This window comes from Plecotus auritus (assembly GCF_963455305.1).
Source record: "Plecotus auritus genome assembly, chromosome: 4".
In the NCBI taxonomy this organism is placed as follows: domain Eukaryota; kingdom Metazoa; phylum Chordata; class Mammalia; order Chiroptera; family Vespertilionidae; genus Plecotus; species Plecotus auritus.
The window spans coordinates 71,689,122-71,704,731 of record NC_137775.1 but is presented as its reverse complement, the minus strand read 5'-3'; the positions used below and the strand labels follow the sequence as shown (position 1 = coordinate 71,704,731).

The window sequence follows — 15,610 nt, the reverse complement described above, 5'->3', positions numbered from 1 at the left end:
GACAATGCTCTGTGTTTGGTGGGATCAGGAAGGTGTGGTGTATTATGAGCTTCTAAAACCAGGTGAAACCTTTAATACTGATCGCTACTGACAACAAATAATCAATTTGAACCATGCTTTGATGGTAAAACTACCAGAATGATCCAGAAGGCACGGCAAAGTAATTTTGCTTCATGATGATGCACTATCACACACTTCAAAACCACTTAAAAGACACGTTAAAAGATCTTGCCTGGAAAGTATTAACCCACCCGCTGTATTCAACAGACCTTGTTCCTTCAGATTACCACTTGTTCTGATCGATGGCATACGCACTTTCTGAGCAGCACTTGAAAACGTATGAAGAAGTGGAAAATTGTGTCTCTGAATGGTTTGCCTCAAAACAAGAAAAGTTCTATTGGGACGGTATCCACAAATTACCTGAAAGATGGGGGAAATGTGTAGCTAGTGATGGACATTACTTTGAATAAAGCACTTTTGATGTTTCTCTTGAAATTATCGTGTTTTCTTTGATTACAAAATCCACATTATTAACCAGTACACCTGGTATATAGGATTCTTCCAATATTAATGTAAGCCTGTCTCCTGTGTTGTATACACATAGGTTTTTTTATTCCTTGCAAAATTGTTATGAAGTTGACTTTTACATGCAAGTAACAGAAACACAAAGTGATTGTCATTTTCCCAGTTGATATACTTAGTGAATGACATAATGGAATTTATAATCATATTCTGTTTTACAAAACCTATTTTGTAATTTCTGATTTTTCCTAAAAAAAAAAAAAAAAAAAAAAAAAAGCCTTGGTTTATAAACAGTGACAATTACCTTTTTTGTAAACCACTTTTTACTAAAATGCTTCAGGCTTCCTAAATTGTTTAATGAAATTATCAAATCTCTCAGCAATAACTTAAATATCATAATTAATAATTAATCTGTTAGGTCTTCTCTTACTTTTGCCATACTGATACTAACTTTGAGAGTGTGTTTGATCACTACATTATCTACTTCCTCAAACCTTAGAATAGCCATGATTTCCTCACTGCATTGAAACCTGGGAAATAATTTTAACATTTCTTTTAAGTACAGAATTTATTTCTTTGTATGCTTCAAATTTGTGAGCACTGGCAAGTGTGGTTAAGTATGTACACACATACATAGACACATGCACATGTACACATGCCCACCATTAGGCTGCTTTGGGTCTGACAGGTCTGAACCTGCTGTGACTTTTTAAGGTGGATAATATCCCTTTAAAATGAGTTAGAAGAATAAGTTCTCTTAGTTATTTTGTGCTTTATTAACATTGCAAGCTGTAATACACATTATTTTTCCATATAAAAAGTCTTTCTATAGTTCCATTTCTAATGAAGTGATAGATTGGACTATCTGACCTGCAGTTTCTTCAGTCTAATGTTTTTGTCATTCTTTTTATTTCTTCTTCTGAGCCTCAACTCCAATGGCCTTGTTAGGGTGATACTGCTATCTTTCAGGACTGAAAAAATGCACCAGGTTTATTGTAATTTTCAAATTGCTCATATTCATAAGAGATCTCATGGGAATTTGGACTTGTGGGCGTGTGTATTTTTGCCATATTTGCTTGCATATGAATAGGATCAATCTAACAAATTAAGGAGTTTGTTTTATGTGCATAAACTAAAATTAATCACCAACCATGGCCTTTGTAAATAATAGTGGGAAACACAATGGAAGACTGTAATGAATATGCTTGTCAACATTAGATAAGCATGAGAAACAATGAAAAGAGATCCCAACATTCATCAGTGGGTATTTTTATGAATATCAAAGGCTGATAATAACCTAAGAAATTAAAAATCACTTGGCAAAACTTAAAGTCCAGGCTTTGCATCTGTAATTTCTACAAAGGATGTTTGTATACCTTTACTTTTATTTATGCTTACTTTTAATTTAAATTATTTATTATTTAAAATATTACATATGTTTCCTTTTTCCCCCATTGACCTCTTCCCAGCTGCTCCCACCCCCTAGCACATGCCCTCACCCCCCCCTCACTGTCTGTGACCATTGGTTATGCTTATATAAATGCATATGTTTACTTTTAAAATTACTTCTCTACCCTTGTTTTTTGTCCATGTAGAAAAAACAGATTTCTGATATTTTGCTTGTGTAAAGCTCTTGGTAATTTTTAAAGGAGCATCATGAAATGCTAACTAGACAAGAAGATTGATGGCTCTGCCAACAGCTGAAATTGAGATAGAATTGTTCTCTACTTACAGCTATTTGGGGGTGTATACTAAATTTCAGTAAGCGTTCTTCTCAATTACATTTCAAATTCTGTTTATTTTTATTCATAATACATAGCTAATATTCTTCAGAAAGATTTAGAATAATTATTCTGTTGTTGGAGAAGGGCTCAGTGAACTTTTTTAGTTAAGAATCACATAATAAGTATTTTAGGTGTCTGAGCCATAGTTGTTTCTGTCCCATCTATTCACCTATGCTGTTGTAGAGTGAATGCAGTCATAGACAACATGTAAACAAATGGGTGTGACTGTGCAATAAATTTTATTTTCAAAAATAGGTAGCAGACCAGATTGGTCTCCTGGTCCATGTAGATTGTCAATCCCTGTATGGTAAACAGAATAATGGCCCCCAAAGGTGTTCACACCCTAATCCCCAGAACCTGTTAATATGTTATGTTACACATCAAAAGGGACTTTGCAGATGTGATTAAAAAGTACGGACATTGATGCCCAGCCAGTGTGGTTCAGTTGATTGAGTGTCATCCCATGAACCAGGGGTCACAGCTCAATTCCCAGTCAAGGCACATGCCTAGGATGCAATCCCTAGTAGGGGGCTTGCAGGAGGCAGCCTATCAATGTTTCTCTCACATTGATGTTCTCTCTCTCTCTCTCTCTCTCTCTCTCTCTCTCTCTCTCTCTCTCTCTCTCCTCTCCCTTCCTCTCTCTGAAATCAATAAAAACATACTTAAAAAATAAAAAGTAATGACATTGAGTCTTTAGGTTTTTCTATATATAGTATCATGCCATTTGCTAATAATTACAGTTTTATTTCTTCCTTTCCAATTTGAATGCCTTTTATTTTTTTACTTTTTTCTTTATTGATTAAGGTATTATATATGTGTCCTTATCGCCCCATTGCCTCCCACCCCCCCCACGCATGCCCCCACCCCCCTGTTGTCTGTGTCCATTGGTTAGGCTTATATGCATGCATACAAGTCCTTTGGTTGATCTTCCTCCCTTACCCGCCCCTCCCCTACCTTCCCTCTGAGGTTTGACAATCTGATCGATGCTTCTCTGTCTCTGGATCTGTTTTTGTTCTTCAGTTTATGTTGTTCATTATTGAATGCCTTTTATTCAAACTGGCTAGAACTTCCAGTACTATGTTCAATGAGAGTGATGAAAGCAGACATCCCTGTCTTGCTCCCAATTTTAAGGAAAACTATTTTAGTTTTTGCCTGTTAAGTAGTATGTTGACCATGGATTTGTCATATGTGGCTCATATTATGTTAAGATATGTTCCCTATATTCCCATTTTGCTGAAAGTTTTTATCATAAATGAGTGCTGGATTTTGTTGAATGCTTTTTCTATATCTGTTGATATGATCATGTAATTTTTATTCATTTTGTTTATGTGGTGTATCATATTTATTGATTTGTGAATATTGTACCAACCTTACTTCCCCAGAATGAGTCTCACTTGATCATGGTGTATGATCTCTTTGATGTATTGTTGGATGTGGCTTGCTAATATGTTGTTGAGGGTATTTTTCATCTATGTTCATCAGGGATATCAGTCTATAATTGTCTTTCTTTGTCATGTCTTTATCTAGTTTTGGAATGAGGATAATGGTGGCCTCATAAAATAAGTTTGGAATCTCCCCTCTTCTTGAATTTCTTGGGATAGTTTGAGAAGGATAGGTATTAGTTCTTTCTTTGGTAAAATTTGCCTCTGAAGCCATCTGGTCCAGGACTTTTGTTTGCTGGTTTGTTTGTTTTTACTGCTTTTATTTCATTAGTTGTAATTGGTCTATTCAGATTTTCAGAATCTTCCTGATTCAGTTTTGGAAGATTATATGCTTCTAGGAATTTTTCAGTTTTATCCAGGTTGTCAATTGGTTGACATATAGTTGATTGTAATATTTTCTTACAATCCTTTGTATTTCTGTGGTGTCCATTGTCATTTCTTCTCTTTCATTTCTGATTTTATTTATCTGGGACCTCTCTTCTTTTTCCATGATGAATCTAGTTAAAGGCTTGTCAATCTTGTTTATGTTTTCAAATAACCAGCTCTTGGTTTCATTGATCTTTTCTGTTGTTTCTTTTATTCTCTATGTTATTTATTTCCACTCTAATCTTTAGTATTTCCTTCCTTCTACTTACTCTGGTGTTTGTTGTTGTTTTTCCCGTTCCTTTGGGTATAAGTTTAGATTATTTGAGATTTTTCTTACTTTGTGAGGTAGGCCTGTATTGCTATGAATTAACCTCTTGGAACAAACAGTCTACTCAGTAAATGGTGTTGGGAAAATTGAACAAGTACATACAAAAAAAAATGAAGCTAGACTACATCCTTATACCATTTACAAGAATAAACTCAAAATGAGTTAAAGACTTAAATGTAAGACTCAAAACCATAAAATTCTAGTAAAAAATATAGGCAGTAAAATCTCAGACATTTCTCATAGCACTGTTTTTTTCTTATGTATCTCCCTGAGTGGGGGAGGGGGGAGAAAAAAATAAACCAATTGGAATACATCAAACTAAAAAGTTTTTCACAGCAAAGGAAACCATCAGCACAATTAAAGACAACACATTGGATGGGAGAACATATTTGCCAATTATACATCTACTAAGGGGTTAATATCCAAAATTTATAAAGAGCTCAAGCAATTCAACACCATAAAACAAAAAATGCAATTGAATTAATGGACAGAGGACCTAAATAGACACTTCTCCAAAGAGGACATACAAATGACCAATAGATATGAAAAGATGCTCAATGTTGCTAATCATAAGAGAAGTACAAATTAAAACCATTATAAGATATCACCTCAGGCCTGTCAGAATGGCTGTCATCAATAAATCAACAAACATGTGGTAGCGAGGATGTATAGAAAAGGGAACCTTCATGCGCTATAGGTGGGAATGCAGATTGGTGTAGCCACTATGGAGAACAGTAGAGAGTATCCTCAAAAAAATTAAAACAGAACTGCCTTTTGACCCAGCAATTCCACTTCTGGGAATATATCTGGAGAAACCCAAAACACTGATTAGAGAGAATATATGCACCCTTATGGTTATTGAAGCACTATTTACAATAGCCAAGATTTGGAAGCAGCCAAATGCCCATAATTAGATGAGTGGATAAAAAAGCTGTATAGTTACACAATGGATTAATATTCAGCCATAAAAAAGGAGGAAATCTTACCTTTTGTGACAGCATGCATGGACCTAGAGGATATTATGTGAAATAAGCCAGTTAGAGAAAGACAAATACCATTTGATTTTACTTATATATGTAATCTAATGAACAAAATAAACAAACAAAATAGAAACAGACTCATAGATACAGAGCACAGACTGACAGTTTAGGTGGGGGAGAGGTTGAGGGGTGGATGAAATAGGTGAAGGGATTAAACAAACAAACACCTCATAGGCATAGACCACAATATGGTGATTAACAGAGAGAAGGTGGGTGGGGGTAGGTAGAAAAGGGTAAAGGGGGATAAATGGTGATGGGAAGGGACTAGACTAGGAGTGGTGAACACAATACAATATACAGTTGATGTATTATAGAATTGTACACTTGGAACATTTAATTAATCAATGTAACCCAAATAAACTCAATAAAATATTTTTAAAAGGACACTGAGATGGGGTAATTATCCTAGGTTATCTGAGTAGGTCCAGTTTAATCACATGAGCTGTTAAACGTGGGTAATCTTTCTCTATGGCTGTGGTCACAGAGAAACAGGGAAAGGAATCAACTGCCATTGCTTACAGTAAAATGGAGGAAGGGGCACAAGCAGGAGGATATGGTCTAAAAGCTGCCTCTACAAGCTGAAGACACCGCTGGTTACCCACCAGGGAGGAAATGTGGAGGCAGTCCTACAACTGCAAAGAACTGAATTCTGCTGAGACCCGAATGAGCCTGAACATGGATTTATTCCCCAGACCCTGCAGAAAGGGGTGCAGTTCTGCCAATGCTTTGATGTCAGCCTCGTTAATCTTTTGAGCAGAGACCCAGGCTTCTGACCTACAAAAACTGCAAGATAATAAATTTGTGTTGTTCTATGCATCTACGTTTATGGTAATTCATAACAGCAGCAATAGAAAAGTAATAACCCTGCATTGCAAAATTCACTTTTAGATTATGAAGGTAATAATTGTATACATTAATAGTGCCATTTTGAATCAGATATATTATAATACTAATGATACATTACTCAATAAAAATCAATTAGCAACTAGAGATTACATTTTGTCCTACTGATTATTATACCAGCATTTTAGGAGGCTGATTAAAGGAATGACCAGACAGTGAGAATGGCCATGTAAAGTGGAAGTAGATATTGGGGAAAATTATAGGAAGCCATAAGATGGTATCACCTGTGCAGCCACGGAAGTGCCTTGTGGAACCAGGTGTTGAAGGCCAGGGACAACTCTGATATTTACAAACATGGTGTACTCGTGAAGCAATTTAGCAGAACTCTGCTGGCAGCTACTGGACTGGAGCAGTGAAAAACACTCTGCCAGCCCTTGTCTCCACAACAACCCCATGGAAGTATTATTAAGACACATTATTTTATCCTCTTGGCTGTAAAAAGAAAATACCTAGGGTGTATATTGTATACATAAAGTATCTAGTTGTTTAGGTATTTCTTAAAGTTATGTTGCACTTCAACACAAAGAAAATATGTAGAGAGTTTTGCCCCATTCTTTTTGTTGAGAGGTGCATCAGACTCCTGTGCAACCATTGTCAGGAATGATGTAATCATATGGTTAAGACATACATGTGGAGGCAATGATTTTCTTTGCAGGATAAACATATGAGTAATTACTGATAGTGGTTCTTTTTTGTACTGTTTCTCATATGTCAAAAGGAACGTATCCATCTAAAAATAATATATATTCAGGTTAGTGATATATCTCAGAAATGAGAGAAGCAAGCTGTTATCCAACCACAAAAACAGTGTCATCTGGTTAAGAGAGCCACTGCGTAACCATATAGCAGAAGCCGAAGTAAATATATGCCCTCTCCTCATGTTTTAATTAAACAGCCGCCAACTCCTCGAGAACTATGTAACAGGAATGCGACTCGTCCTGATGAACAATGTTCTGCACTTCTCACTTCGATGGCCGTTATATCATTCTGCTATAAATGTTAAAGCCAACTCTTTCTTTTCCATCTCCTTGGTTTGATTCCTTCCCATTGCGATCCATTCAAAAATTCCATATCTCCATCCATATTCCTATAAAGTAAGAACACAGTATTGCATTTTCAGTGAGGCTCTTATACTTCATATACCTATCAGTCATCCCCTCAAAAACAAAGACCCATGTTTGTTCTTCTTAAAGTTATTTTAAAATACTAAAATATGAAACAATACTTACCATAACCTTGAAAAGAGGGTTAGAGAACATTCAATAGACTATCTCTTGTTGTTGAGTCTCATATTGTATCTTTTTCAAGTGTATCATTTCCTTGGGAGGTGTATCACACTTGTAGGGACTATGAAGCTATTTATAGGTTGAGCCATAACCTAAAAAGGGTTCCCTCTCATTGCTCAGCTTTTAATGATGTCATAAATATGACCTTGGAAAAATGTACAGATAGTAAGATCTTACTTCCCTTAGCGACTCATTCTCAGATTTTTTAAATTGTGTTTTCTCAGGTAATATGAGAACTATAAACAGAATATAAATTAGTCTTTTGCAGATCATGTCAGTCATTTTGAACCTGTTCTTGAGGAATTCCTAAAGTCTATCTGTGCAGTTATATAGTAACTAGAGGCCCAATGCATGAAATTCGTGCATGGGGCTTAGCCCTTGCAGCCCCGGCTTCGTCCAGAAGGTCGTCCTGGAAGGATGTCCAGAAGGTCGTTTGGCTGTCCAGTCTAATTAACATATTACACTTTTATTATTATAGATGACAATTAAACCTTAGTGGAGAAATAAAGGGAGAACAAGCTTAGCAAAATCCAGGTCATTTTAACATAATCCCTTTGTGTCTGAAATTTAGAAAATTGAAGAGAGATAGTATAGTGAACATTCTTTCTCCCATCCACACTCAAAATGTCAATGTACAATTAACTAGAAGTGACAGAAAGAATGATCTTGGAATATCTGAGTCAGAGCATTGGAAATGATGAAATAGTTATGATGAAGTTCCTGCCCTTCTTCATGTTTATAGACGCTTTGTTAATTTATTTGCTTGACCATTATAGACAAAGAGGTATTTTGTTTCAAGAGGACTATGAAAGTTACAAGTTAAGAGGTTTCCAGATTCAGAATTTACTATGGCAATGAGCCCTAAGCATTTGAAAGGTTGAAGAAAAACAAAGTAAATTAACCACGCTATTTCAGTTTTGAGCAGTACTCCAAATTTGATCTGGATAAAAATCATGGGGAGGTGGCAGGGATAAATTGCATGTTCCTAGTTTAGCCCTAATCTCAAAATTCACGGAGCCAAGGAATCTATCTATCTATATATATATAAAAGCCAAGCAACTGGAACAACCAGAATGACTGGTCGCTCTGATGCACACTGTGGCCAGCCAACCAGCCCAATCGGAGGTGGGACCGGCCGGCCAACCTCTTGTGGCCCCTCCCCCCAGCTGGCCCCACCCTCAATTGCCCCCCACATCCTGATCTGGGGCAGGGCCAGCTGGCCAATCTCCCGCGGACCCTCCTGCCTAGCCAGCTTGGCCCTGATCGGAGCCATCAGAGTGAGCCAGCAGGACCCCACCTGTGCACAAATCTGTGCACTGGGCATCTAGTATCCTATATAATAAAAGGCTAATATGCAAATAGACCGAACAGCAGAACAACTGAAAAACCGGTTGCTATGACATGCGCTGACCACCAAGGGGCATGCGCAGAACATGGTGGGTGTAGGCAGCAGGTGGCAGAGCGCAGAACATGGCAGGTGTTGGCCTTGGCGGTATGGTAGAGTAGGTGAGGGGGGACGCCAGACCAAGGCGGGGCACCGGTCACTGTCATCATGGTGAGCCTCTGGTGGTTACTGAAAATTCTTTGCTCACACATACCATGGTCCCGCCCAGTGCTCGCACCTGCTGCTAGCACCAGCCCTGTTCGCACCCACTGCCAGCACCCAGCACCAGTCCCGATTGCTTGGTGCCGTCAGTGGGTGTGAGTGACTGCTGCTGGCCCTAATCGCCACTGAGGGCTTCTCCACCTCCCTCTGCTCCTGAGGGGTGATCGAGGCAGCAGCTGCCACTCACACCCACTGATGGCGCCCACCCCACTTGCACCCACTGCTGGCACCAGCCCCAATCCCTCTGTGACAACAGCGGGTGTGAACAGGGCCAGTGCTGTCAGCGCGTGGGAGTGGTGGTGTCAGGAACAAGGATGCCGGCAGACAGGGGACCAGGAGCCTAGGTGGGAGAGGCTGGGCGGGGGTGCAGAGGATGGGCCCAGACCCGCCCCTGTGCCCAACACAGCCTCGCGGCCCACAATTTCTTTGAAGGTGCACGAATTTGTGCATTGGGCCCCTAGTTTTAATAAGCATCCCCACTGATTCTAGAGAAGATCCAGAGAAAACACTTTTAAAACATTAAGATAGCAAGAGTGTAATTAAGATAGCATGTAAATTAAATATATTCAGGACTTTAAAATGCCAAGGATAATTAGAGAAACTTGGTCTTCATTCATTTTTAATGTGACTTTACCCTTAGCTTCTCTGTAACTACCTTCCTTCAGACCTCTGCTCAAATATTATCTTCTTAGTGAATCCTTCCTAATATATATAATTGTAATCATTCACTTCCCAGACTCTCCTACTCAGTGTGACTTACTTTAGATCATAGCACAGATTACCATCCAGCATCCTATCTAATAAAAGAGTAATATGCAAATTGACCATTCCTCTGCTACACTCACAAGCCACGTCCACCAGCCAATCAGGAACAAGTATGCAAATTAACCCAACCAAGATGGCTGCAGCCACGGAGCGAGCAGGAGGCTTGGGTTTCCCCGTCAATGGAGGAAGCCAAGCTTTCCGCCTGCCCTGGCCAACCCAGGCCTCCGCTCAAGGCTACAAAGTTTCAATTATAGAAGATAAATAAATCCCAGATACCAGGGCCTCCGCTTGGGTTGCTGGGGGGCATGGCCAGCCTGCAAACCACCACAGGCCCCTTGCCCAGGCCGCCCCACACCCCACACCCCAAGGAAAACCCCACCCTGATCCGGGACACCCTTCAGGGCAAACCAGCTGGCCTCCACCTGTGCACAAGGCCTCTATCCTATCTAATAAAAGAGTAATATGCAAATTGACCATCATGCCAACACACAAGATTGCTGCCCCCATGTGGTCAAAGATGGCTGCTCCCATGTGGACACAAGATGGCCAGCAGGGGAGGGCAGTTGGGAGGGACCAGGCCTGCAAGGGAGGGCAGTTGGGGGCGATCAAGCCTGCAGGGGAGGGCAGTTAGGGGTGACCAGGCCAGCAGAGGAGGGAAGTTGGGGGCAACTGGGCCTGCAGGGAAGGGCAGTTGGGGGGGCCCCAGGCCTTCAGGGGAGAGCAGTTGGGGGGGACCAAGCCTGCAGGGGAGGGCAGTTAGGGGTGACCAGGCCTGCAGGGGAGGGCAGTTAGGGGTGATCAGGCCTTCAGGGGAGGGCAGTTAGGAGTGGCCAGTCCTGCAGGGGAGGGCAGTTAGGGGCAAATAGGCTGGCAGGGGAGCAGTTAGGCATCAATCAGGCTGGTAGGGGAGTGGTTAGGGGGTGATCAGGCTGGCAGGCAGAAGCGATTAGGGGCAATCAGGAAAGCAGGCAGGTGAGCAGTTGGGAGCCAGCAGTCCTGGATTGTGAGAGGAATGTCCGACTGCCCGTTTAGGCCCGATCCTACTGGGATCGGGCCTAATGGGCAGTCGGACATCCCTCAAGGGGTCCCAGATTGGAGAGGGTGCAGGCTGGACTGAGAGACACACACCCCTGTGCAAAAATTTTGTTCACCGGGCCTCTAGTCCTATATAGTGAAAGCCTAAAATGCAAATTGTCCCCTTGGGCGGTGGTTTGACCAGGAGTGTGACCCAGAGACCGGGCGTTCGACCGCTCGCTATGACGTGTGCTGACCACCACGGGGCAGTGCAGAACATGGCGGGCGTCGGCAAGGTGGCACTGGCAGTGGGCAGCAGTGGAGGTGCTGCCGGCCCCGATGGGCCCCGATGAGAGCAGGATTACAACGGGATTGTGGAGCAGGTGAGCGGGTGGTGCCATGCCAAGGTGGGCACAAGCAGGGGCCCAATCGCCCTGCCGATCACCCCGCAGGGGGTGGGACCACCACCCGGCTCCCAGGCACTGAGGGAGAAAGGGCAAATAGCCATATTAAAATATTTCTTCTAATTATTTCCCTTTCAATGTGCATGAATCCGTGCACCGGGCCCCTAGTATTAGATATTTACATGCTTGTTTATGTTTCTTTGTCTCCCTCTCTGCTCTCTTCATTAAGGTACAGTCTATAAGACAGGGTTTTGTTTTGTTCAGTGTTGTATTACCAGTGGCTCCAAGGGCACCTGGAATATAATAGGTGTTTACTAAGTGATTTTTACATGAATGAGTAAATGAATGAAAGAACTTGTTTTGATCATCTTCCTGGCTCTCCTTTCTGACTTCATTGATTTGTGAGAATAATTTATCATCGTGAGCTATATTTAAAGTATTCCATAGGGAAAAGAAAAAAAAGAATCAGAAGACAGTTTTGAAGGAAGAAAATGAATTTGCTTATGAATATCTTTCTGGAATCATTGAGATTGAACTAGAAAGGATGCCAAATCCTCCATTATAAAAAGAAAAAAAATAAAAGTTATGCAGACCAAAGAAAAAGAAAAAACTACCCATAGAAATATACTGCCAAACTTAGTGATGTATTCTACTGTTAAACGGATATATTGGTTTGATTGATGTCAAAATGGAAATAAAAGAAAATAGCAAAAACTGTTAAAGACACTTGAAAATAGTGTGTCAAACATTTATAGTAATTGAGAAATTTGGGTCATGGTATACTTTTTAAGTGTTTAAAAGCTGGTGAGTAAAAATGTTTAACAGGAGTTAAACTGCTATTTTGGATAGAGTCAAGAGAAAAAATACAAACACTTTTCCCCCCAACAAATGAGTTTTCCAAGAATAGCATATCCTTTTCAGAGTTTTCAAATACATGCAGTTCTAATATTTTATGTCCATTGACAGTTTTGTAAATTAGTCTTCTTTAGCCCACTTTTCTCATTTACCTGAAGATATTTTTCTTGCGTTACTTAAGTCCACTTCTGTGGCTGGCCTATTTAACTATTGCTTGTGTCAATGCATTTGATTACCCCTCTCTTTTGAGCTCACCATTTCCTGTTATTGATTTCCTGTAAATTCCTCATACAGATCTTGCAGTAGAGTACCATTGAGAAATATTTTACAAATGGTTTCCCAGCCAGAGACATTTAGCTAGTTTTTTTTTTTATGTTTAGAATTAATTCATCATTGTTTATTTTATGTCCCATCTCACACTCTTCTATTCCTCAAGTGAGTGCTCTATCCACATACTAAGATTTCTCTACTTATTTTTCTAAACTGGAATGTTTAAATAATTGACTCAGCTCACAGGCCTGCAGTGACTGTACTAGAATGAATATTCACAAAGCACAGAGCGGTGTCTGCCAGTTGTGTAGGTCCCAGGTGTATAGAGAAACACAAGGTTGAGTGGTGCATCATGGAGCTTATAATTTTCTCACGTGGATGTTTTTCAAATTTTCAGACAGAAAGAGAGAGAAGCATCTAAGAGGTGAGGAGCGAAGAAGGTACAGGATAAAACTAAGGTCTGAAAAAAGGCATGGGATAAGAGTAAAAGTATTTCCCATCTTTATACTTTCATCTGAGAGTGGAAATCAGTTTCCTTAGAGGAGTAAACAGTAAAGGGATATCCAAACAATTAAGTTAATATAATATTTTTTCTGAATTATTTTCTTTTGTTGTAACCTGTTATGAACTCTAATTTTGAGATGTTAACCCTATCATCAGAAACCAGTATTGGTTCATGTAGAGATTTAAGTTACTCTAACTCAGGCATTACTAAAAGAAGTGCAGCATGGATGGATCTGGAGAGCATTATGCTAAGCGAAATAAGCCAGTCAGAGAAAGATAAATATCACATGATTTCACTCATTTATGGAATATAATGAACAACATAAACTGATGAACAAAACCAGATCCAGAGACAGAGAAGCATCGATCAGACCGTCAAACCTCAGAGGGAAGGTAGGGGAGGGTGCGGGCAATGGGGAGAGATCAACTAAAGGACTTGTATGCATGCATATAAGCCTAACCAATGGACACAGACAACAGGGGGGGCGGTGAGGGCATGAGTGGGGGGGATGGGAGGGTAATGGGGGGATAAGGACACATATGTAACACCTTAATCAATAAAGAAATTAAAAAAAAGAAGTGAACTGGATTTAGAGGACCTGTTATCTCAGGTTCTCCACCTACACTTAGTTTCTACATCCATGAAGTGTATACTCCCCTACCCTTCATTGTGATACCCCAAGTGTAATTTACTTTCTATACTGTGCTCTGAGCTTTTTTGAACAAATCTCTAGATAAACATAGCATAACTTCGATACAACATTGTAGCTATGCTAAGGATTTCTTAGGAAGCCACAAGCTATATTATTTCAGGTAAAACTAGATAGGGTCTCATAGAACCGAGGAAGAAACCAAGAGGAAATACCATTCCTCTCCCCTTCCCTAGAACATGCATATCTGTGCCTCCTGTAAGATCCAGATAGGGACACACGGCTTCCATGAAACTCACTCTGACCAACACAGGCCATGATGCTCTGTCCCTTACACAATAAATTATGACTAGTGACATTTATATGAGCATATCATTTGTATTGTGATATCAACATTCCGTATGCATGTTCCTTATCAACATCCATAAGACTATAACCTTTTTCAGGGTGTGTTTTTATGCTCTGAAAGTTTAGTTAAGGGGTATGAGCACTTGGTCAAAAGTAGAATATCTACTTTTTTTGAAGGATTTTGGAAAATGGTAATGGTGCTAAAACATTGGAGTTAGTCAAATGCCCCAATTCCAATGAATAATGAGTAAAATGGGGGTAGATTTTACAAATTTTAAAATAGTGAGCTTAATTTTTATTTCCTGTGGAATCCTAGAATGGACCCCGAAAGCAGCCCTTACAAAGTGCAACATTTCACAAAAAGACTGCCTAGACTTTTTTAAAGATGTTGCTTTGCCACATGTACCCCAGTGACCATCTGCATGTGGACAAAACTGAGGAATGGGGCAGGCTCACAGTTGGCCAACACTGAGGAGCATATCCACCTGTGGGAAGGACCCAGCACCTGCTTCAGGACTGTAACTTTTACTTGCCTTGTCCTATTCATCATTGTATCAATGACTTGGTTGGCTGAGGACATATATATCATGTTTGTAAGGAAACAAAGTTTGGAAGCAATAGTGAGTGTGTGGGATGCCCAAATCAGGATTCAGAGAGCTCCTCAGAGATTTTAAATGCGGGTGATATCTGCCAAGCTCAGGAAGAGGCTACCAAAATACCTGACACTGTCTTATCTTGCATTATTCTGAACATGACACCTAAATTGCCTTGTTCTGTACAAGTAGGACACAAGTGGATGATTCCTCTAAATACATTTATAGTGTGTGCTCCAGGAAATGAGTGAAGTGAACTTGAAACCAACAGAGTATGTTTAATAGAGAAGAGAAGACTCTTCAGGGGTATGATTGGCTCTGTCGATATCTAAAGATATCACATAGAGGAAGAATTATTAAGCTCAAAGGGCAATATAAGACCCAATGCATGTGGACCGGCAGACAGGAAATAATACTTCATAAAAATTAGTTCTTTTCAAAACAGAAAGTACAGGCCTGGCCAGTATTGCTTAGTTGGTTGGCCATCATCCAGTGCACCAGGAAGTTCCTGGTTCTATTCCCTGTTAGGGCACATGCCCAGGTTTCAGGCTTGGTCCCCAGTAAGGTTTGTAAAGGAGGGAGCCAGCCAATCACATTGATGTTCCTCTTTCTCTCTCTTCCATTCTCTCTAAAAATAAAAAAATAAATAAAAGGGAAGATGTGAGGGGGAAGGGGGTTCCACCAAAGAACTTGTATGCATAAATCATGGACACAGACAATATAGTGGTGATGGTCTGTGAGGCCTGGGGTGGGGGTGGGGGTGGGATAGAAGGGGACATATGTAATACTTTAAACAATGAAGTTTTTTTAAAATATATTTTTATTGATTTCAGAGAGGAAGGGACAGGGAGAGAGGGATAGAAACATCAATGATGAGAGAGAATCATTGATGGGATGCCTCCTGCACGCCCCCCAGTGGGGATCGAGCCC

General features: G+C 40.2%; 1 protein-coding gene across 5 annotated transcripts in view; it reads left to right on the top strand.

Moving 5' to 3' along the window:
* Window positions 1–15,610, top strand: part of ADGRB3 (adhesion G protein-coupled receptor B3) — a 724,811-nt gene that overhangs the window by 394,621 nt on the left and 314,580 nt on the right. The window lies entirely within an intron of this gene.